Source organism: Saccopteryx bilineata, chromosome 11 (genome assembly GCF_036850765.1).
Source record: "Saccopteryx bilineata isolate mSacBil1 chromosome 11, mSacBil1_pri_phased_curated, whole genome shotgun sequence".
Lineage (NCBI taxonomy): Eukaryota > Metazoa > Chordata > Mammalia > Chiroptera > Emballonuridae > Saccopteryx > Saccopteryx bilineata.
Genome location: NC_089500.1, coordinates 9,724,873 through 9,749,983, shown reverse-complemented (window position 1 = coordinate 9,749,983; position 25,111 = coordinate 9,724,873). Strand labels below are relative to the sequence as shown.

At 41.2% G+C, this 25,111-nt stretch overlaps 1 protein-coding gene across 3 annotated transcripts in view; it reads left to right on the top strand.

Annotated features, from left to right (window-relative positions):
* The first annotated feature begins 589 nt into the window (after window positions 1-589).
* Window positions 590-25,111, top strand: part of SERPINB7 (serpin family B member 7) — a 46,974-nt gene continuing 22,452 nt past the window's right edge. For 2 of the 3 annotated variants that reach the window (XM_066246731.1, XM_066246729.1), the window contains exon 1: window positions 590-654. The gene's annotated coding sequence lies outside the window, so the exon portion shown is untranslated. Of the gene's footprint in view, window positions 655-20,663; window positions 20,705-25,111 lie in introns of those variants that run through there. The other variant, XM_066246730.1, reaches the window with a different exon arrangement.

Here is a 25,111-nt window from a genome sequence, read left to right as displayed (position 1 = left end):
TTCAGGGACACCACTTGAACCCTAGATAATGACTGCCCTGAGAATGAATAAAACCCAGAGTGGACCTCCGTCCTGGATGGAAGACAGAATTGGCCAGGTTTCCCACCTGCTGCTTGGCCCCCCTTGGCTCTGGCACACCCTCATGTTCGCCTCTTCCTGGTGCTTCTGCTGGCCCTGACTCCCGATGCTCCACCTGTCGTTTGTCCTCTCTCTGTCCAGGTGCGTGCAGTGGGGGCAGGTACCAGAAAGGGAGTCCTGTGAGTGTTCTGCTTCTGTGGTTTATTGGGTTTGCTTCTTTACAAATGAGTATTGGGGCGAATAACAGGCACCAGGGCATTGTTCTCGGGTTCCCGCCGAGCAGGGAGCTGCCATAAGCCTTCCTGAGCCAGACGAGGATGCCTGTCTGCTGTCTCTTCCTGATTTTGCTCTGAGTGGAGTCAGGGAGAAGGGAGGGACCTAGCACACATTGCTGTCACTGCTGCAGCAGCTGCTGCTGTTGCCAACCTCTCCCTTGGGGTTGAGCCAATGGGGTGTCTGGGACATTTCCCCTGAACCTTGGCAGAGGTGAGATGGGAGGGGTGAGGAGTCTTAGGAGGCCAGAGGCAGGAGGACCTGGAGCCCGCAGAGAAGGCCTCAGAAGTGCAGTAGGAGGAGGTAAGTGGCATTTTTATGCATGTGGGGTGATTTTTATATATTCTAGGCTTCTGAGTGTTCTCAGGCTCCCTAAAATGAGTGGACAGCCCCTGGGACTGTCTGTGGGAGCATTCCTCTGCCTTTAGTAACAGCTTTCCCCCTAAGTGCATCACTACAACCCCCCACTTCACCACCAGCCTCTGCACCTCGCTCTCCTCAGGGCTCCTGGGTCGGGTGTCTGGCTCTGACAGACACCCACTTGCTTAGTAAAACCATAGCCTCCCACAGTTCCTTGAAGGCATCCTAAGCTCCCCTATCCACGGTTGTTGTAGAGTGATCTTCGAGCTTAAACGACAGTGTATGACAGCATCTATCACGTTGGCCAACACGTTGGATATAGAAAAACCAGCATTGTTCTTTACCTTATGTGAACTATGCCTACCCACTGTTGGACAAATCCTGACGCTTATAAAAGATCACTTGCACATTGAATATATTTAACACCTGTGTCTGGAATTTCTATTCCTGGGGTTCACAGCAATATTGAATAAGCATGTGTGAATGAATGAAATGAGCAGATATTTACAAGCTAGTCTTTTCTTATTTTTATAGCAAATGATCTAAAACCTCAGTGACAAGTTACATGCCAACTCTCAGGTCATTAAATAAAAGCCAGAGACCACCATGTAATGATGACAACAGCCTCCCCAAAAGTCTGCTAACTGGGGGACACTTCTTGTTGGTTATGTTTTTATTATTATTCACAATGACGTTTGGCAACATTAGTAGCAATAGGGAGAGGCCTGAGCTTGTTGATGTTGTTTTTAGTAATATTAGGCACGTTTGAGTACTTGGTAAACTTATTCAGAATCAAAGGTTCTCAAAAAAAATGCAAAAGCACTGGGTACAGCTGAGCTTTGGAATATCTCTGTGCTGAGACTGTCTTCATCTGCAATAATTTATAGCCTGTGCATCTCTGCTTGTGTTTCTGTACCCAGTAACAATGAGTTGGGGAGTGGGCTCCTCATGGGATCCTCTAGAGGCAGGCGTGACCCAGGGGAGAGGGAGGAGGACTGTTTGCATTTGTGAGGTCCCAACATCCCTGGTGGTTAGAACGGCAACAATGAGAAACCTTGCGTTTGATGGCAGCCCAATCTGGGAGGTTTTGAGCCGAGGTCTGTAGCAGGCTTCTTCATGCCCTCACACGAGCAGAGAAGGTTCTGTTTCTACCGAGGAAGAAAATCAAGTGACTACTTCTGCACAGATTAAGTAACGTTATCCTGGAAGATCTCCTTATAAAAGGGGTAAAGTCTTCGGCATGTCTGAAGAGTGCTTTAGAGATGTACGCAAGGGGGTGGATGAAACACGGAGTCTCCTCTTACCCCTAGGACTTGTGCTGTGTCATTCAGGTTTAATGAGTGAAGACTGGTTTGGGTTTGCTACACAGCAAACACGGTTTCCTCTTTTACTCTCCGAGAAGGAATCCGATTGTGTTTCCTTGTGTGAACCCGGCTGTGTGACCACAGGTCATGCTGAGTAGAGAACCAGGGAAGAGGTAAAAGCTCCATGGCCACACTGTGCAGGCGCGGGCCCTCTCTGTGCTGCTCCTCCGAGCCAGGAAGACGGTGGGCAGGGTCGCTGCCGGTCACCGGGTGGGTGGTTCACAGCAGGGAGAATGGCAACAACGTGAATCTCTGCTCCTGAGCTCCCCCTCTAGCTCAGCCCACCTCCCTGCATTGTGTCCTCTTCTCTGCTGCGGGAGTTGGAGCATCACCTCCACTGGAGAGCCTTCTGCAACCCTCCCGCCTCCCGAAAGCACACGCTCGTTATCTCTAGATATCACAGTCATCACAGTGCAGTCCACTTTTCTAGTTTGCTTTCAGGGGGTGGGCCTCTGTGGTAGCAGGAGGAGGAAGCATGTCTGAATAATTTCCAGGGAGCCCACGGTGTGTAAGCCAAGGTGTGAACTGAAGATGATGTTTCAGGTCACAGTTAGAGACCTTCAATTTGCATCCCTACTTCATCTGAAATGATGCAAAACACTCTGTCTTTCTTTATTTCTTCCCATTTCCCACTTGTTTCTCATTTTTCTCTTCCTGTGAGAAGTCATGAGGGATTTGCAGATTGGCAGAGGCATGACTAGGGATGAGAATTAGGGACACAATGAGAAGGATCTTAGATTCTTCCTACGAGTCCCTTTGGTATATAATTAGCCTGGCTGAATGCCAGGCACCGGAGTTTGTGGGTTCGCTGAGCAAAACTCAATTGCAATAACATCATTTTGAGAGTTGACTTAGAGAGGCACATGCTGCTCAATAGAGCTGCAGTTTGAAGAACTTTAGAAGTTATTAGTTGACCATCCAGAAGAATCACATCACTTCCTAGATAAAAACGTATCAAGTTCTCTCTGTAAGGTCAATATAATTGCTTACCAAAATGTTATTACCTATCACCCAAGGTGTAAACAAATAGCAACAGTATTCAGTGAGATGAGTGTTAGGGATTTACATAGGACCCTTTGAAAAGTAGAGGGATGCTTTTTAAAACATCAGTGCACAGGGAGGTTGTGTAATATGAGTGTGCCACAAGGGATGTGAAGTACAGACCAGAGATATTTTCTCACACATGTTGTTACCTGCTTCAGTCTCAAATATGAACTACACTGTGTACCAGGTACCATACAGCATTACACTGCGTGAGTGTGTGCGATGCTTCAGCGAGCTGGTTAGGAAGGAATGCATGTGTGTGTGTGTGTGTGTGTGTGTGTGTGTGTGTTTGAAAAAAAAGAGAAACTTACAAGCATCCTAATCTCTTTGTAGCTGACATTTTAGTGGATTAAAAGCCTTTTTCCCCCTCAAATTCTCTACCTCTGCCCACATTAATCACCACCGCCATTTTAAAAGTTTCTGTTCAATGTTAAACGTTAGTAACACTGAGGGCCCACCTACCTAGGAAATTCAGTTAGCCAGCCACAACATGGAAATCTAGGTTCTAGATTTTCTGATTCTTATAAAATCAAATGATTGTGAATAAATTTTAGCTCATCCATTAGACTGTGTGTACCTTCGCAAAAACAATTGGATAGTTTGAAATCTTAATTTTCATCTGCAAAATAGCAATAACTATAATAGAATAAATAGTAATAATATATCGATCCTTGTGAGGATCAAGAGATAAGTCAACTTGCTGTTGTCTTTTTTTCTAGATTTTGTTGGCATAATAGTTTAAGGTATAGAGACAGATATAGACATGTCAAGAATCGACTGTGTCGTTTCCCAAAGCCTTAACTCCACGTTTGACTTCCAAGTGCCATGTAGGGTAGAGGTTGGCAAACGTGAGCTCGTGGTCTAAACCTGGCTCGCCACTTGATTTTGTAAAGAAAGTTTTATTGGAACACAGATGTGTCCATCAGTTTACATTTTGCTATGTCTGTGTCTGTTTTCATGGCACAGCTGCAAAACTGAGTTGTGACAGCAGCCACATAGCCCACAACCCACAACTGTCTGCTATCTGGCTCCTTATAGAAAGCATTTGCCAGCCTCTGCCCTCGAGAGTTCTTGATGGAGCACATTGTAACCTGCAGTGCGCTGCTTTATCTTTCATATAATTGTCAGCACCAGGAGAGATAGTAGTCAAGTTCCCTTTGACGTTCACAGTCTAGTTCTTCTTCCTGATGGGATTGAGTGTCTGAGGGATTCTGGCCTGTGTGCTTGTCCATCCCTAACCTGCTCTCAACGACAAGCAGCTCTACCAGGAGGGTGTGTTGGCCTCATATTCTAATAATCATGTCTTCATAGCTGGGGCCGCTGTCACATTGCCACATTTTCACAGCATTCACTTGCTCTCTCTCTCTCTCTCTCTCTCTCTGTTTCTTCTACACACACACACACACACACACACACCACACACACACACACACACACTCTTTGTACACCCAGGCATTATCAACTTCAGCCTATATAGCAGAAGACAGAGGCATGGTCTACGTGACCTGACCACGTTCACAAATATAAAAGCCCAGACATTTTTAATGGTATTATGACCATGACTTATCCCAGTGGACTAGCCCCACCCGTAGCTGGACACCACCCACAATGATTAGCTCTTTTTCCTCACCTATTTGTACACTTTCTGGCTGGTGAAATGCAGCACATGGGACTTCAATTTCATTGTGAACAATGTTTTACTGTCTAGAACAAACCAGTTAATATGAAGTGAAGCAAAAAGCCATGAATTCCTTTCTTAAAGATGCTCCCTGGTTCACCGTAACACTCAGAAATCTAACCTTTGTCTAGAAACTGGTTGTAAAAGACAGTGGCTTTCCACCCAGTCTCACCTCTTCTGTGTCCGACTGTGGGAGAGGTAACAGGGGACTGTGGAAAAATGCATTCGGGACAATTCTCTAGGGCCTGGTCCCTCCATGGCCAGATCCTCATTGTTTGTGTGGCTGGTATACATAACATAAAGTGTAAAAGAAAACACTCATGAGGATCTTGGGGCCCGAGTGTGACGGGCCCATGCCTTTCCAGCACCCACCATCTCACCAGGAAGGAGAACACTCTGAGGCTTCCCCTTCTTGCTTGGGTAGAAAGCCCACCGCTTCAAACGCATCCTCCCAGGGTCCAAGTGTGCTTAGCACAAGGGGCAGGAATTTTGTCTGTAGCCAGGATCCAGGAGGACTTTGTGTGAAGCCTTAAATATTTAAGGAAGACTTCAAAGGGATGTCAACACTAGAGTGGAATCATTGTGGAATGTGGAATTCTTGGTTAGTGGATCTCAAGTAACTTTGATCTCGACCCCCCAGTAGTGTTGTAATTGATTGATCACATGCCTGTGCACGTGAGAAATAATACTCACCCTACTGTGAGCAGAGCCTGTGTTCTGGTGTATCTTATGCATCCACTTGGATGTGTTCTGTTCTATCCTGTATTATCCTATTTTACTGTATTTCACTTCAAAGATGCTTGCATCTGGCCACTAAATTTATTTCATTTCCCCCCCATGGAATGTAACCTGAAGTTTGAAAAATAATGTTCTTGATAGTATGAACATTAATGGAGCTTGCCTACTGAAGTCGACAGCGGGGGAAACAATATATATTTTCCTTCACATAGAAACATGACATAGGGACATAAGTGAGAGCTCTCTAGGAATACTTGTCTTTTTTTTCTTTCACAGTCAATTATTGTCTAATTCTGATTTCCTTATCATTTCATTGTTTAGCTTTTCTTTTTGCTGAATTCTCTCTCATTCCGACTTTTTAACTTTTGTTTTTCCTGCCTTTGACCACTAGCTCCGCTGGTCACTGGGAGAGCTTCCACGTTCCCCGCGGCCCCTGAAATCTCAGACATGCGTCTCTGCTGCCTTCCTGCCCCCAGGTCTGAGCAGCTCCAGCGTGTCTGACGGGAGTGGGTTTCTCTGCTCCCTCCAGTACTCAGTGGACTCGACTTCTTGGTTGTTCAGACATGGCCCTCTGTGGCACTTTTTAATGCTGCCTTGTAATTTGTCTCCTAGTCCCAAGTAGGAGCCTAACGAAGGAAGAGACTGTTTCCCTTACTGTGTGTCCCCACAGTGCGGCACAGGGCCCAACACCTCATCCACCCCCAATGAAAGTCTGTTGCATCAATGAGTGGGTGAATGTTGAATCAACGAGTGATGAAAAGGTGAGAGATCTGAATGGGCAACTTTATTCAAATAAGCTCTACTATAGTTCACAGTCTTCTGTGGCTTTGTGTACAATGCCAAAATGTCCATGGGATGTCCCTCTGAAGTGGGATTGTGATGTTTTCTCTTCTTTCTGGTGATACAGTGTTTGTATCCCGACTCAGACCTCACCTGCCCAAGTATCTGGTTTTGTGCCTCAATATGTGTATGAGCTCGAGGAGACATGGTGGCACCCTGACATGTTTATGGCCTGAAAGGAAATGGGGAGAGATCATATATATTAAGGATCTGGGCTTCAGATGAATTCATGTGTCAAGGATCTGTGCGTGGTTTCCCTTGGCATGGTGCTGAACTGTGCATTGTGGCCGTCGCAGCCAGTTCACGTGGCAGTAGGTGCATGCAAGCAAATACCCGCCTTGTACCCCAGGGGATGAATATCAGAGGAGGCATTTTCCCTGCTAATGGCATTTTAATTTCAAATGTCATATTGATTTAGTTGGATTCATCCTATACCTATGGAATATAATTTACTGTGTCAACATTTTGTAAACGTTACTTGAACCCAGTTGATAGAATTCAGCTAACTCAACATGGGCCATGCAGCTTCTGAGCATTCTCTCTCTCTCTCTCTCTCTCTCTCTCTCTCTCTCTCTCTATATATATATATATATATATATATATATATATATATATATATATATATATATATGAGATACGATTCAACCTCTGTCCGGAGTTTGGAAGGAAGATGCTTGATGGACAGTCCTGAGGTGTGTTTTGGAGGACTTGGCAGCATTGGCCACGGATTGCATGAGGGTGGGGGAGATGGAGAAGTCACAGGTCATTCTCAGATCCCATACTCGAACACTTGGGCCATGGAAGCTCTGTTTGCTGAGATGGGGACGTCTGCAGAGGAGGAGCAGGTTTGGGGAGGGGGCACAAGAGCAGACGTGAAGGTGAGAAGTTTGAGATGTCTGTGAAATGTCACGTAGGCATTGGAATATAGGGATTAAAGGAGAAGTGAGATATACATTTGGGTGTCTGCAGTAGTGGATGGTCTTGGAAGTGATGGGGTGGGTGAGATCGCTTGGAGCAAGAGTGGGAAGAGAAAAGGGACCAACAATTAGAACATAAAGGGAGCAGGAGGAGCCAGCAAAGACTAAGAGGATGTGATCTGACTCGCATCCACCTTAGAAGGAAACATCCATGGCATTGGCAAGTGCAGGAGACCCGGTGTCAGAGAGGTCTGAGTTTTACTGATACACTTGAGTGCTATGAACATTGAAGCTTTTTAAATGTGTGCCAAATATGGACTTTAGTAATCTTTGCCCCTTCCTGTACAAATATTTAGGAAGAAAAGAGTTATTTAATGTGATAACATTTTTCAAATTCTAGATTAATCTTTATTTCTCAGTTCTCAGGTATTTGGTTAAAGGAAAGAGTTGTATAACTATAAGAAGATATTTTAAACTAAACATTGAATTACACTTATGCCCATAATATAAGCAGATAATTATAAATTAAGAGGTTGATGAGATTTGTTGGGGGTCAGGTCGTTTCTTGAATTTTAGATTACATCAGAAAAACAATGGGGAGTTGTGGATCTAGTCTCGTGTTAAAATTATGCTATCACTTTGAGGTTTGGGTCGTAGTTAGTCAAAGACTCTCTTGGTAATTGTTTGTGGAAGGGAATGAAAGGAGGGATGAAAGTCCTGTTCTAGAAAGAAACTGAGCAGCCTCACTAATAGCACACAAATCTCTACCTTTTATCATCAAAATGTAGATGTAAATTTTTTCTGAGATCTTCCAGAGAGTTGTTGAAAGTTTGATCACCTTCACATAGCTATGCACTCCAAACTTTCCTGCTTCTAGTTCATTTTTGAGCAAGTATAACTGGTATGCTAACAAGAAGAAGCAAAGACATCTCTTAGAAAGAACTTTGGTCACTAGAATAAATTGACCTATATGGTTTCTCCTGTTATTACCTAAATATTTTAAAGTTTTCAGCAAAAACGATCTTATGTTTGAGCTGGTCTAATTTTTAATATTTTAAAAAATTAGAAAATGATCTAAATTTTGGAGTCTAAGTAGGTTTTTATTATTTTTAAATAATCCTGATGAAGTCACAGTCAGAAGCTAAGTTCAAATTCATCAGATGCTTGGCCAAAAGGATAATCAGTAGTCTAAAATTTAAGTAGTTGATGTTAAAGTGTTATAGGAATATAAAGCATTTATGAAGAGTACTTTCTTTCTTTTTTTTTTTTTTTTGTATTTTTCTGAAGCTGGAAATGGGGAGAGACAGTCAGACAGACTCCCATATGTGCCCAACCGGGATCCACCCGGCTCGCCCACCAGGGGGCGATGCTCTGCCCCTCCGGGGCGTCGCTCTGCCGTGACCAGAGCCACTCTAGCGCCTGGGGCAGAAGCCAAGGAACCATCCCCAGCGCCCGGGCCATCTTTGCTCCAATGGAGCCTTGGCTGCAGGAGGGGAAGAGAGAGACAGAGAGAAAGGAGGGGGGGTGGAGAAGCAAATGGGCGCTTCTCCTATGTGCTCTGGCTGGGAATCGAACCCAGGTCCCCTGCACACCAGGCCAACGCTCTACCGCTGAGCCAACCGGCCAGGGCTGAAGAGTACTTTCAATAAAAAAAAAGTCAGAAAAGAAGGTTAAGGGCTTAAGAGACATCACATAGGTAAGTTGCAGCTTTCAGTGATAACTGATTTCAGTCGAGTGGGGCAGAAATCACTACTAGGCAACAACTACTGTAGCTACTTTCCTTTGTTAAAAATTATGTCCTTGAGCACACACTCACTAAATTACTAAAGGAAGGACTAATTCTGATGACTTAAATCTAACATCTCCCCACGCCATGCTTTCAGAATTCCAGACTTGGGACCATATTCCAGGGCAGGGAAGCCAGAAAAGAACAAGTTGGACCTGTGTCTCTAAATGGGTCACTATAAAGAATTGCATTACAATACAATTACAATTGGGTAGCATTTCCCAGGTTATGAAAACAGAAACTCTGCATGCCACTGATATGGTACCGACTAAATAGAAGGCAGGTCTGAGAGCGAAACTTACCCGACCTGCAGCATAAAAGAAGAGGATTCTCCCAAGACTGGGACTCTAGGAGTCTGGACCGATTGGATAGGCTTAGATGAGTTATCTCAATTACTTACAGCCTTCGTTACCTAACCGAAGAAGCTAACACACTTTTTTTGTGTGTTTGGGATTTCAAAGCCAAATTTATCTTCTTTCTAATTCGTATTCAGGTAACCACTGAGTGGCTGAATGGAGGGGACCCTTTGTTGACAGAAGTAAGGTCTGCACTAGTTTGAGTGCTAGCTGTCCCCATCCGTTTCTACATCCCCTGCACGCAGTCCGGCTCCGCCCAGGCTGCTGTTTGAGGTGACTTGAGGAACCTTATGCAGTCCTCTAAGAGGCTGTTCCAGAGCTCTGAGGCTCAGTATGTTTTTAAAATCACAGAAATGAATGCACTGTACTCTCTACTGCCATGATTTTCTCAAGAAGTAAGCCTAAAATTCCTGTGGAAAAAATAAATAAGTAAAAATAGCTGAGAATGTTTTAAAAACAAGAAGCAGTTTTGAATCTGAAATATATATTTTTATTAAACAGTTTTAATCAATAGAAGATAAAGGGAGAGGTTACTGGAATAGAAAACAGCTCAGAGAATTTACTTACCTAGTTAAATTTTAGCTTCAATGAAGAAGGATCATATTTGGGGAAAGAGTTTAAAGAAATAATAGTAGAATAAGTGATTATTAGTATAATGACATACGTAGATTTTTGACTTCATAGCCCCCTCCCCCCTAAATTTATAGAAAAAATAAAAAATAAAACAAACCAAAGCAGCAGAAGACCTGGGTAATTAGGAACTGGGTCTCAGAGAAGAGAAGGAGTTTCTAAACATAAGAGCAGTTAAAGAAATCATATATTTTTAACTACATACAAATTTAAAATAGGAGTGGGGAGGAGGGAGGGCTGAAGAGGTGGAACACAGAGGACTTTTAGGGCAGTGGAAGCCTTCGTATGATACTACATTGGTGGCTACATGTCGTGTGCTTGTCCAGACCTGTAGGATGCACAGCACCAAGAGTGAGCCCTAATGCAAGTTACTGGATGGACTCGGGTGATAGTGTGTGTCAATGTAGGCTCATTAGTTGTGACAAATGTCCCACTCTGGTGGGGGGTGTTTATAATGCGGAACCTAATTAATGCAAGTATGCGGGCAAGGAGTATCTCGGAAATCTCCTTACAATCCATTCACTTTTGCTACAGACCTAAAATTGCTCTTAAAAATAAAGTTTATTAGGCCCTGGCCGGTTGGCTCAGCGGTAGAGCATCGGCCTGGTGTGCGGGGGACCCGGGTTCGATTCCCGGCCAGAGCACATAAGAGAAGCACCCATTTGCTTCTCCACCCCCCCCCCCCTCCTCTCTGTCTCTCTCTCCCCCTCCCACAGCCAAGGCTCCATTGGAGCAAAGATGGCCCGGGTGCTGGGGATGGCTCCTTGGCCTCTGCCCCAGGCGCTAGAGTGGCTCTGGTCAAGGCAGAGCGAGGCCTGGAAGGGGCAGAGCATCGCCCCTGGTGGGCGTGCCGGGTGGATCCCGGTCAGGCGTATGCGGGAGTCTGTCTGTCTCTCCCCGTTTCCAGCTTCAGAAAACTACAAAAAAAAAAAAATAAAATAAAGTTTATTAAAAGCTAAACATTTCCTTTTGTGTGCATGTGTGAACTGCCTGTTCATGACTTTTCTACATTTTTTTTCTATCAAGTTTTTGGTATTTTGTGCTCCTCATGTTTAAGAGTGTTTTTTTTTCTTTTTATACATATTAGAGATATAAGCCTTTGTGATGGTGTGTTTTGTGAATATTTTCTTCAATTTGGCTGGGTTTTGGTGTTTTCTGATATACACTTTTTTTGTTATTTATTATTCTTTTTTTTTCCAAATACATATACATTCAGTATTATCTTGTGTTAGTATCAGGTGTACAGCATAGTGTTTAGACAATCACATATTTTCCAAAGTGTTTGGCCCTGATATTTCCAGTACGCATTGGCACCATACATAGTTATTATAGTATTATTGACGATGTTCCCTGTTCTGTAGTTTGCATCCCTGTGACTATTTTGTAACTGCCAATTTGTATATAATCCCTTCATGTTTTTCATTCCCTCTTACAAATCCCCTCCCCTCTGGCAACCATCAGTCTGTTCTCTGTATCAGTGAGTCTTGTTTCTGTTTTGTTTGTTAGTTAATGTTCCTTATATATCACATATAAGTGAAATCATATCATATTTGTCTGATGTACACAATTTCAGTTGTAATTTTATAGTCAAATTTATCAATATTTTCTTTCTCTGGATTTTGAGTTATAGTTAGGAAGCTTTTTCTTTCACAGAAGTTAAAAAGAAATTGACATATATATATATTTTCTAGACATTCATGGTTTTATTTGTTATATTAGATTCCTAATCCATTTGGAGTTTATTCTCAGGTATGGAGTGAGATCTGGATATAGTTCTATCTTTTTCTAAATGGTTACTCAGTTTTCCCAGAGTTGTTTATTTAAATATCCATCTTTATCCCATTGGTTTGAGATGTTGCCTTCATCATATTCTAACTTTTCTTGGGCATTTGGGTGTAACTCTGGACTTTCTATTGACTTTTGTAAATTAATTTTATACCTGTTGCTTCACTGAATTCTTTTATTGTTTCATTTGCTTTTATCATTAATTACCCATGGTTTTCCAGGTATATTCTTACATCATTCACAAATACACATTATTTTACATAATTTTCAACCTACTCATTCATTCTGATTACTTGTTAATACAGTCAGTACAATGCTCAGGAGTAGCAAAGATAATAGGCATTTTTTTCTTTTAAGTATTTTTAAAATTTTCTTATTATAAATGGGTATTAAATTGTGTCCATGGCTTTTCTATCAGATGTTGAGCTTATCATATAAAGCAGTTCTAACCACATCTTCTTTGAAAAAAACACAAACTTTCTGAGTCCTAGTTTTTTCATATTGCAAAATGGCAGATTTAGACTTAAATGATCTCTAAACTTGCCTTTACCTATTAATAAAAAATAGAATTAGATTTATGTTTCCCTCCTAGGCCATTGAATTTATAGAATTAATTTAAATTTATGTGGAGACTTTAAAATAACATTGCAAGTAGAAGAACACAGCTAAATTATAGTTTTAAAGTAGCCATGAAGAATGGAACAATGATTTTAAAGGATAAAAAAATAAAAGCTTACAGAAAAAAATATATTATTTACATTTAACTTGGCCACTGCAATTGTTAAAGAGTGAAGCTTAATGAATCTGGAGATTTAAAATATTTCTTTTTCATGACAGATAATGATATTCAAGACAAGGTGAAAAATATAGTTCAGGAAATCAAATGAGGCCAATTATTGCATTTATTTGGGAAGTAGAAATTCTGTGGTGGAAAGGGAATTCTAATTTGCTTCTTAAGAAATTAGAATTATATTTTGGGGGGAAGAAATCTCTTGTCTAGGTGTATTCATTAATATCATGGAACTGAAAAAGTTTAAATAAAAAAGGTCGTAAATAGGCAATAGTGATGACTAAGTCCTTTGGGAATTTACCATTCGCTGTTCTGTTGCGATCATGACAACATGATATGATATGGCACAAATAAGTGGAAACCATTCAGGCCTCCAGTATTTGGAATTCTGATTGGAAGAGATACTAGGAAGTTCCAGGGATTGCATTCATTTAAGTGTCTAAAGAGAATACTACATCACAGTATTGATTGCCAAGGGAAAGCTATGTTTATTCAATTCAAAAGAAAAAGAGAAGAAGAAGAAGAAAGTGGAGAAGGTAGAGAGAGAAGAAAGGGAGGGTAAATATTTACATGTAAATACAAATGCAGACTAATTGAATTCTTTTTGCCCTGCTCATAGTGAAACAAGGACTACGGTCAAGAAGTAAAAATAGACCTAACATGCAAAGCATTTAGAATAAATTAACCATGACACAACATGCAATTAAGTCCTGGAACTTGCTACTACAAGATTTTATTCTAATAGATAACTTAGATTAGAAGGATTAGATATGGTAAGTACAGTTTATACCAAAATTTCAATCTCTGCAGTTCAGCACAAACAAATAAAACATCAAACAAACAAATAAAATACAAATGACCAGTTTCTGGAAATATTCTAATATATTTTAGGATGTGGAAAAATTTTCTCTTAACTAACACTTTATCGCTACTCTTATTGATGGATCTTAATAATTACCTCTAAAAATAGTGCTCCTAAATAAAAAGCAGAAATGATGTATGAATTCATTGCTTTTCAAAGGGGAAGGTTAAAAAGTAGCCACAAATATATATACTATAAACAATTAATTTTCCCCATCTCAAATATGCAAAGAGAAACTTCAGGGGGAAAAGGTGAAAAACATCTTAATGTCAACGAGTAGAAGCCAGTTCAATGTTGTGAGAAGAATAATAATTTAGGAGGCCTGTAGATCTGCATTCCAATTTCCCTACACCCCTCTCACCTCTTGCCTCTGCCTCTCCACACCCTTGTTATGCTTAGGGTTTAAATGTAGGAATTTCCCAAGGAGTCTTCCCAATGAGTTTTTCTTCTTCTTGCTCTGGACTCTCTGCCTGGGAATCTCAATCATGGTTTTCATTATAACCTATGTGTGAAAGGCTCCAGATTAATGTTTCTATCACCAACCACTTCTATATACAGAACTGAACTTCCAGTTACTTTTTCCAGCTGCGTGTCCTATGGGCATTTTAAATTCAACATATCCAAAGCAGAACTTATTATTTCTTCTTCCTCTGTCGTGCATACGCCTAGGTGCCAAATTCTTGGTCCCTGTTCATGACATCCTCATCCATGCAGGCAACAGAGCTTGAAGAGCCACCACCCCTCGACCTTGCCTTTACGAGGTATTGCTAGCTCTTTCCAGAACACAGCATGTACCCTAATTCTCGTGGGCTTCAGCTCAGGCTTTTCTCCCTGGTATGTTTCTCATCTTTATTTTCCAAGTTCCAGATCAAATACTCGCTCACTTGTGAGACCCCCTTCCCACGAACTGTGTCTTCCTCAGAGATTTCATCGGCTTGCCTTTCTGTCATAACACTTACTTTTCTGTAGATCACTTTACTCATTTGTGTAACACTTGCTAAGGCTGAGACTATCACATACATGCTGGAGGAAAGAGGAATCAGTTCTTGGTTTCTGACCTGAAGGAGTCTCCCAGTCTGATAATGGTGGCAACCTCCACATTAAACTTGATTAAATATTTTTTTAATCTTCAAAAAACAAAAAGAACTGTTGTTCAGGTAGCTGGAGAATGATCTCAAATTAAAAATTTCCAAAATTGGTAGTCATGACATCTAAGCTACGGGGAAAATTATCCCTTTCCTTGTAGAGTTAGCACGAGGGTGACCGTGAGAAAGCAGTTGTTTGCACCAGACACTGGGGTTTCCCCTGGCTACTTACGCAATTGCTTGCTGGGTAGGTAGGACATCCACACTGTGGAGCTCTGGGTCTACATAGACCATTTTGGTTTTTTCTTCCCAAGGTCTTCTTCTGGGAATGATAGACATTTTAATTCACTTTATATGATACCTTTAAAGAGAAGGTGGGGCTAGTGGTTGATTTGAAGATAATACCAGTAGAGTATGTTTCAGATGAAACTTTCATATACACTGTTAAAGATAACCAAGTTCATTAATTGTAGAGGAAATGGGCCGTATGATGACTTGCTCGTCCCCCAGAGTGCCTATTTACAATCGTTCACTTCACTGAGGCAAGGGACCACAAGGAAGATGTTTATGATGTGTGGGTATCTGTGGGTGCTGTGGGTGAATGCAAGAATACAGAAGAATCTCTGTTATTTGCCTGGTCCCAAGGATAAGCATCAGTCAGAGAAACTGTGTAGATGATAAGCTCTGAAGGACGTAGGTGCAGTAAACATCTCTGCTAGATTCTGGCAAAAAGGTATAGGAGAGGGGAAGGAACTTTCTTCTTGTTTTTAATGGGACTAAATGAAGGTTCTGCCCCCTGCTTGGGGTCTGTAAAGGCACTGGGGAGCCTTCTTGGTGGGGACCCTGGAACTCTCTCTAAGACCCAGGTGGGGAATTCTCAAACTCCGGGCGACTGACGATGAGGATAAGGGCACTGGAATGGAAGAGAAACCCGGAGGCGTCTGTGATGGTTATGGGTGATGAGCTACTGCACTCCGTGTGTCCATGGGTAAGTAAGTGAGGACAAGAGACAGTCAAGTTTAGGTTATTAAAATTCATGTGCTCAGGAACCAGTAAGGCCCATGGTGATCTCTGCACGGCAAGGGAGAAGAATGTATATGACATGCTAGTTCCCATAGCTGAGCTTCCGTCTCAGACATATGTCACTTTGGGGTCAGTTAGTTGGGAGTAAGCTATTGTGAATGCGGTAGTGTAAGGGTTGGCTGGATTTAAGTGGAGGAGACAGCAATGATGGAAAGCTTTAATAATGGCTGATAATCCAGGAGGATTATCCAGCTGTGTGTGTCACTCAGGTTTCTTGCCTTTTACCTACTAGCTATTTCACCACTTGAAAGTCCTTGATACCTACAAGAGGTGGCTAGTAGACAGACTGTGCATTTAAAAATATTTTGGTTCACTTGAGTCTAGCCAATGAGCAGACTCAGAATACAGAGATCAGAGAAACCTTCTCCATCAGAAAAATTACTGCCACCACTAAGTTAAGATGGATTAATTTTCAGGCATTACTTGTGACTTTATTTTCCTCTGCTGTTATATTACTCATAGACCATCCAGGATGTAAGCAATAGCTACTTTAGTTGATATTTGATTTTGGATAATCCCCAGGATCCCCTTCGTTCTGGAAAAGAGGCAAAGCTAGAGAAAATTGAGAAGCAACTATAGGATGATGGTACCCAAAGATTCCAATAGCTTTTCACAACAGAGGACTCGGTCATCTGGGTGAGCATTGGCTATGCTTTTGAAAGCATCCAGCCAGAAGAACCAGGCTTGCTGTTCCTTCTGTGCATAGCAGATACAGGTGGGTGCAGCTTCTAGCTCAGCGATGTGATGCTGGAGCCAAGACTGGAATGTGTGCCCCATGTGGTGTGTTCTAATGGTAAAGGGGCCAGCAACCAATTAGTCCCAACCTACCTTGGTCTACACTTGGCCTCTTTTTGAGAGGAAAACCCACTCGGTGAACTCTGGTCTGTATTATCGCAGGGAGATTCTGGTTGTTGCTAATATGACTTTCCATTGCCAGCTTGGAAGGGTGGGGAAGAAGCTGGCAGGGGAACAAGAATGAATTAACACCCCACTCTTCAGCTCCTAGCTGAAGTTGCTTGGTGCAGTTAAGCGTCCAGGTGAGGTGACTAACCTGGCAGGTAGTTGTCTGGAAAATTCCAAGTCAGAGAAAACCAGAAAGAAGAGAGAGTCAGGGAAGGATGGAGAACAATGCAAAGAGAAGCCACTGTCAAATACTTTGGGGTCCAGATGAACTTCTGAGTTTGAGGAATGATGAAAATATTCTATTAAATTTGATTCTAAGTCCCTATGCCAGGTATTTACACAAGATAGGGTTGGAAGTAATTAGTCTAAAAGAACTAAAGGGTATATTGCAGTAAAATTGTAGACCAAACTCACAGTTTAGTCTTGCTTTAGTCGAGCGATGCTCCCTCTCCCAAACAGAGGGTATGTTCTGAGACAGGCTAATAAATGTTATGGACCCTGACATCTGTTTGTTTGGCAACAGGAAACCAACTGGCATTGAAAAGAACAGAGATGGGCACGTTACCTCTTCCAGTCTGGTTCACACACAAACTGAATGAACCTCACAATGACCTCCTAGGTCAGATGCTACTTTGAAACCTGGTGCAAGGGCTAAATGTTTATAAGGTCCTTTAGGGATAACACGTACTCTGAGTCACAGGGAAACCATCCCAGGAACTTGGTCTACACGTCAACAAGCAGGTGCTTGTGCAGGGTGTAGACTGTACATAGGGACAGACTTTAAAACCCAATTCTAAGGATTTTAGGGAAAAAAATCAGTTTAGAAATGCTTGCTTGGTTTCATTAGAGAGTGGCTAATCAGACCACCACCCTCCTAAGTGCGTGAGGAAAACGTTTTCTCTGTGAGTGAGAACAAATCACTTTGAGGAAAGAGATCAGATTCTCACCATTGCTACCACCAGACGCAGTGTGAATGTAGTATCGATTTGCATATTCAAACAGGCTGCTCCCATCTCTGCTGCCTTCCGGAGAGATAAACTCACTACTAATCTCGAGAAAAACAGAAAATGTCCAATGATCACATGCAGAAGCCTGAAATCTCTTCAGGTGGCTTCTCTGGGGGAGTGCTCTGCCGGGGAGGCAGCTTATGTCCCCGCCAGGAACTCTTGCTCAGTTTTGGAGCTGCTGGAGGGAATGCCCTGAGCCCTGGTCTCTGCCATGTGTCATGTCCGTCAATCCTCCTGGTTTTATTTGGCATTTTATTCTTCACCTCACTGCCACCCTGCTTATCCTTGGTTCAGTGTCCCAAACCCATCTTCCATCAAAACTGGCTCTCACAAATCCAAGAGCTGTGATCTTATCTCTGAAGTGTCTTATTTCTTTATATGTTTTTGACTGACTTTTAAAAAATTATGAAATATAACTTGGTTGCATCAAAGTACATCCAATATATGCCTGCAGTTTAACAAACAGAACATTGCCAGAACCTCTGAAGTTCCCCTCCCCTCCTCATCCTTTTGCCAATAGAATTCTCCCTCCCCACTGGAGGTAAGCAGAGGCGAACATTTCCTTAACGTGGCCTGCCCTTCTACCTAAGCATCTTTAAAAACACAATCTGGCCTGGCTTGATCTTTTCATACCAGGAACCCTATTGTGTTTTTTTGTTTTTTTTTTTTACCCTGACTGATTTGGCTCCTCAGCCTGACTTCTAACTGGTACGGGACCCCACGTCTCCCATCGTGGCAATTCTGGGTATCAGTGAGCAGATGGGGGCATATTTAAGGGGTGTCAGGAATATATTCTGTGTCTTAAGATAGTAAGAATTGAACAACTGTGTGATGGTGTGGAGCACAGATTTGGGGTGCCCAAGACAAGTGCTGGTCCGGGAAAGCTCTGGGTTCTGTGGCTGGAGGAAGGAGACACCCCCTGGGCACTTCACCAGGACTGCAGGGCTGGGGTACTCAGGGATGTGAACGTTTGCTGCCCAAACCAAGAAAGCCCCAGGCAAATTGGGTCAGGTTAGTCACCTCAGCCCTTCCTTCCACACATCAACTTCCATGCTGTCAGCCATGGCCTCTGCCTGCTCTTGACTCTGAGCTTTCACTCATAACTGCCCTTGACTCCTAACAGCTCTCCTCACCCTTGTGATGAAAATGCTCCTGACCACGCCCGTGGATTATTTGCCTCAGGGGGATCAACTAGCGCAGGAGAGGGATAACAGCAGTAAGAGCCCAGATTCTGTGAGGAAAATGCTCTAGTCTATAAAGGTGACTGAAGTGATCCAACTTCTTATGCTGTAGGATAAAACATAATTCTGTACTATAAGTACAATATAATACGGCCTATGTGGGCATGGAGCGCAGGTGGGAAGCAGGAAAATCACTAAAGGTCTATTCTGCATTAGTGCCACGCTGGTGAATAGATACTTCCATACACACATACATATATAAAATTCATACATGCTTGCATTTAAAATGAAAACAATTGATCCGAATTCTTATTATACGGGTGAGAAACAGGGACCCGAGAATGAAGTTACTTGCTCAAGGTCACACAGCTGGTAGTGTCACCAAGCTGGGATTTCACCTCCATTTAGTATTTTATCCTTTGCTTATTCCAAGTTCATATATGATCTAATAGGGGAGGAGTCCAAATGAGACCAAAAAGCTTATCATGTAAAACAGCAGCTGCCTCCCTCCCCCTCCCACTCTGCCTCCCACTTAACAGGGTCAGCAACTCTCAACTGTTTTTCTCTTTTAAATCACTTTATTGAGATATGATTGATTTGATATGATGCTTTCATGGGTGTATACTTATCTCCAATCTCAACTCTTTTAGTGCTGCTTCTTGTATCTTCCTCCAGACATCTAAAAAAACAAAAAACAAACAAACAAAAAAACACACATACCAACGTTGACCCTCTTTACTTTTTCCTTTTAGAGACCTTACACACCTCCTTTCATGAAAGGACCATGTATGTGCCTTTTGGATACTCCATTCCCCACCCCACCCCTCACAATCTCCTCCTAATGCCCCTACAGAGATACATCATACACTTTGTTCAGCTCAATATGTAACATCTAAATCATTACAATAAAGAGAATATTACCCACAACTGAACGATGAAGGGTTGGTCTGATACACATTCCACTGTGTAACCTTTGTTTTCTCTAGACTTACTCATGATCATGTTTTCTAAATTGTGTGTGTGTGTTTGCTTAGTTTTCAGTGTTCCCATCAGTAGTGTGTTCCTTTCAATGCTGGTGGACAGCTCCCCAGGGGTCTAATATGTCCAAACACGTCTGTCCCTCTGATAGAATATTCACCTTAGAGAACTTTCAAATGGCCAGGATATTCCACTTTAGCATTACAACATACAGTTAAAGGCAATGTGGGCAAACGCGTGTAGGAATAATGTGCAAGGGAAAGTCAGAAACACTATGTAAAGTGAAGCCTCTCTCCCCTGGGACAGTGAAGCTCCCTTTTCTCCCACAAGTCCAGGCATCTCCAGCCCCCCCCCCCCCCCCCCCGGGCCAGAGCAATACTCTCCCCCCAGCTTCCTCCCTCACTTTGTTTTCCGGCACTTTGCTCTCTTCATTTCTCTAGGACTGCAGGATGCTGCTCTGTGATCATTAAATGTAGACATGCTAGACTAGGCAGCCTTGAGGGTAGGCTCCACCATAGTTCTCCTTAGATACCAGAGTTGGAGGAGGAGAAATCAATCAAACAAACAATAACAAAAATCAGTGATTGAATTTGAGAAGCAGAACTTGCCATAGATAGAAATACCCGTAGTACCACAGGGTATGAATATCTGCATGGACTATGTAAACATACTTTATGTGATGGTAATATCAAATTAGATAGAATTTCATGCTGAAATTTGATTTATTAAAAATCTGTACTTGACTACTTTGAATCGGATCTGTAGCTGATTTTCTACCCACTTTTAATTTGCTCTGGAAGGTGTCTGAGCACAATTCCTTCTCAATGGCATTATTTAAGACTGCCATGGTCATCATAAAAGGAGGCAGGGAGTGTCTGAGTCAGAGGCTTTATATTTCAGAGTCGTGCAGGGAAGCCTTCCAGACTCACCCAGCCAGTGACTAACTTCCTCTATGAAGACAATAAGGTAAGTATTTCTCAAGCCCACAACTTAAAGTTTGGCCAGACCCTTTTGAGAGAGAGACAGAGAGAAGAGAAAGAGAGAAGTGCATTAATTATGACTGCTTCTCTGTATCTGAGAGTCTAAACTCATCAAACAATATCAAAAGTGTTGCCTCGTCCTGTTTTTAGCTTCTGTCTCTATGGCTTTGTCTGTGGCTGACTGTACGTGGCGTTCTGGGGAGCAGGGTAAGCATCACCGCGCAGGGGGTCAGAGACCAGTCGAACACTTCCTGTTCCATTCTTGGAACAATAAATAGCATTTAGAGGATTATGTATGAATCTAAAGTCCATATTTCCAGTGATCTTAATAAAGGCACTGTAGGTTGAAATATATTAATTTTTGAGGTTAGAATTGAACTTTGTTTGAATTGCATTACAAAATGCACATCTGATTAGGGATTAATCAATATTGATAACCACATTTTTAATAAATGTTTGGAAATATTTCTGCAAGAGAGTAACTGTTTATAGCATTACATTTAACTAATGTGGTAACAATAAAAATTAAACATTTTAAATAGTAGTTATTTATTTTTTTCTCCAATCTGTGTATTTTGGTCTGGTGAATAGTTTTTTTCCCATCTCAATAATGTACTGTAAAATATGATTATTTTCTTTTACAGACAAAATTATTCTAAGATTAGATAATATTTTGAGCAAATATTTTTGGTACATAATTTATCAATTAAGTATAATAAGCTTGGATACATGAAATATTATCATTATAATATCATGTTTTATTGAACGTGTTTTGTCCCTGGTTTTTCTTATGCTTTATTAAAAATTTTCTTCTTTTTATTTTCATTAGATTTTAAAAAATTCTTTAGTGACTAAATATTTATCCTTTTCTGTTAACAACGAAGGGGTAAAACATGTCTTTGAATGAAATATACCGTAAATAAGGAAATAGGTTTCAGTGTCCGCGGACTTCTGGATCTCAAGTCTGATGTTTGTGATCAAAAAACCTTCATGAGTTTTATTCACTTGAAAATGATAAATTAACTACATGTCAACATATTAAGCTAAAATATTTATGGAAGTAAGTTGAGACTATGGTATGCTATTAGAAAAATATAAAATTAATCAAAAGTCAAGTTCTTACCATATGAAAAGAATTTTCCTTCCTCATCAAGTCTGGACAACGGCATTCCGAATAGTGTCTTACCGATGTCTTTTCTGTAGCTTTACAGAAGTTATTTTTCTTTTCACTTTCCTTTAGTTATTTAGCTAGGACTCAAGTCATCAGGTGCTTGTTGATTTTTTTTTTTTTAAGAATTGCTGTGAAAAGAAATTATAGGAGAAATAAAAATCACAGGTTTGGTACCACGTAATGTTTATCTGTCACTTGATGGAAACTGGGTGTAAAACGAACTCAGGTAACCTTGAATGCAGTTATCTATCTGCAGAGATTCAGACTTTATGTCAGATGAGAAGGAAAATAGTCTTGCTTTCATTTCTGGAGCCTACAGTGCATCTGCATAAAGCTTATAAAATCAATTATGTGAAGCAAACATACTTTTTGCTATTTATTTTCAACATGTATGAACAAGAATGCTTAATGATACATTATATAGTGCCATTTATCATTTTAAAAGTCATTTCTTCAGAATTGATAACGGTCTAGGAATGTCTCCGTTCATATTTCTCAGTAATGATGGTTTTTCTAGTATGGTCTCTCTGCCATAAAACTTACCTAAGTGATAAAAAAATATATACTTGATGCCCAAATACACAGATGTCTGTGCAGTGTCTCTTCTCTTGCATATATGTTTTTTGAAAAGTCACTAAAATTTAGAAACTGGAAATTTGTGATTATTGCTGAGAATGTGATTTAAGGAATGATTTGAAAGGTACCTCTTGGTAAAAAAGTAAAATATAAATTGTAAAGCATCAAGACAAGTTGGAGCTTGACCAAAGAAAAATATGTCAAAAAGTGTGTTTTTGTGCCTTGGGATATGGTACAAACAAGCAGCTTCCAGACCCCATTGGACCAAACAGTCCAGTCCCCAAACAGAGTCATTTAAAAATCTTTCAAGTCTTATTTTAAAGACTCTAGTCCATGATATACCAAATATATTGAAACATCCCCACAATTCTCCATTAAATATAATTTTCACTGTAAATAGTTTAAAAAGATTATTATGGGCCTCACCTGTGATGGTGCAGTGGATAAAGTGTCGACCTGGAATGCTGAGGTCGCTGGTTTGGGGCCCTGGGCTTGCCTGGTCAAGGCACATATGGGGGTTGATGCTTCCTGCTCCTCTCCCCTTCTCTTTCACTCTCTTTATCTCTCTTCTCTCTAAAATGAATAAAATCTTTAAAAAAATAAAAAAGGAGCCAAAAAAGATTGTGACTCTGCATTTAAAATTATTTTCCTAAGAATGATTAATTTCATTTACTGTAATTTTCAACAATCAATAGGAAATCTTGGAAATTGTTTCAAGAGAATCTAGCTCACAATTTCTACCTAAAATTAAGGAACTTTTTATGGCTATAAAAAAACCCAACTTATGCTACAATTTAGTGCATTTACTTGTATGTTCATTAATTTTGATCTTATCATTTTTTATCTTTTAGAAGTAATATTTATTTTTCAGATGTAAAATGTGATTTTGAGTCCCTGAAAAGTTTGAGAGTTTTAGACTCTGCCAATTTGCTCACTAAATTCAACATGCAATCAGTTAAAAAATCTTCTGAGTAGTTATTAAAAGAGCATAGATGTTATTTCTTGGAGTCAAGGGTGTGTGTAGTGTGAGTGATTTTCTCACCTGTGTTTCCAGGCGGAATAACTGTAGAGTGGGACCCATAGTGAGTTAAAGGCATACAGAGAGAGTTAATAAGCACTTTCTAAAGGTGGTGGTGACAATGTGATGACCATCCAGGTAAGCGGCTATTACCTGGAATGCCAAGCTCCCGTTTGGTAAAATAGAAATTGAAAACTTATTTTAATGTTATTTTGAAAGGCATTGAGCTTGTGCGACTTCAACAAAATCAACATGATGCAAATTTTAGAATTTTTTTTTCTTTCCTGAAGTTAGAAGCAGGGAGGCAGAGAGACTCCCGCATGCACTGTAGCGGGACCCACCCCACATGCCCACCAGGGGGTAATGCTCTGCCCATCTGGGGCATTGCTCCATTGCAACTGGAGCCATTCTAGCACCTGAGGTAAAAGCCATGGAGCCGTCCTCAGCGCCTGGGCCATCTTTGTTCCAATGGAGCCTTGGCTGTGGGAGGGGAAGAGAGAGACAGAGAGGAAGGAGAGGAGGAAGAGTGGAGAAGCAGATGGGCATTTCTCCTGTGTGCCCTGACTGGGAATCAAACCTAGGACTTCCACACACCGAGCTGATGCTAGAATGTTTTTGTTTTAAACCACATGCATGTTCCTCCTCCTGACCCTCTTTTGTTTCCACCCTATGCCCTGAGCTCTGATGCCAAATGCCCTGATCTTATGGTGTGGTCCTCTTACAGGTGTAAGGGGGAAGGACGCATGCTTTTCTCTCCTGTAAATCCATCATCTCACTGAATAAGATAAAACTTTAAAGTTCAGAGAGCTTAAAGATTTGACCCAGTCATACAACTCTTAGCAGTAAGGTTGGGATCAGGACTGGGTCTCTTAAGAATCCACGTGTCTTGGGACCGGTAAAAACCATCAGGTGTGATATCACAGAATATTCCAGAGGAGTAATTTGGAGCATTCATGTTAATTTCCCTAGTCTCAAACAACCTCTACTGTGGCATTGGAATAGTTTGAATATTATAGAGAAAGTCTACAAAGAAATACCAAAACAGATTCCCCAAAGAATTTCACGATAGGGGCAGAAACAACATTATCAAGAGTTCAAAGATAATCACATGTTCATCCTGGATTCTGAACTTGCTGTCATACCTTAGGTTCTCTAGTAAGAGACAGATCTCCATGTTGAAAAGTCTTGTGGATGTTTATGCTATTGCACATAATATGGTAATTACATTTCCATTCCCCCCAAATCAGAAAATGGTCTGAAAATAATAAGAACACTTATAAGACCAAGGATGCGTAATGTTTGAAATTAGGATGGTCCTAAAAAAAAGATAAGGTGTATGATTATTCTAAGGATGTTTATGTAGGCTATAATGGAGAGAATGGATAAGGAAATGCTATGTTAAATCTCCATGACTATACCCCTTTAATAGACTGTCTAGTGCTGTAATATTTATTTCACTGCAAACAGCACTTCTGCTTTATTTCAGCTTAAAAATATGAGGTGATTTTAGAATAGGCCCCTCGAGTGTGTCTGCTTAGGACTTGACAATGAAAGTATCAGAGGCCACTGTATAGAAATGCCGCATCAAGGAGACATGGGAATATGTCCTAGATAAAATATGAGACCAT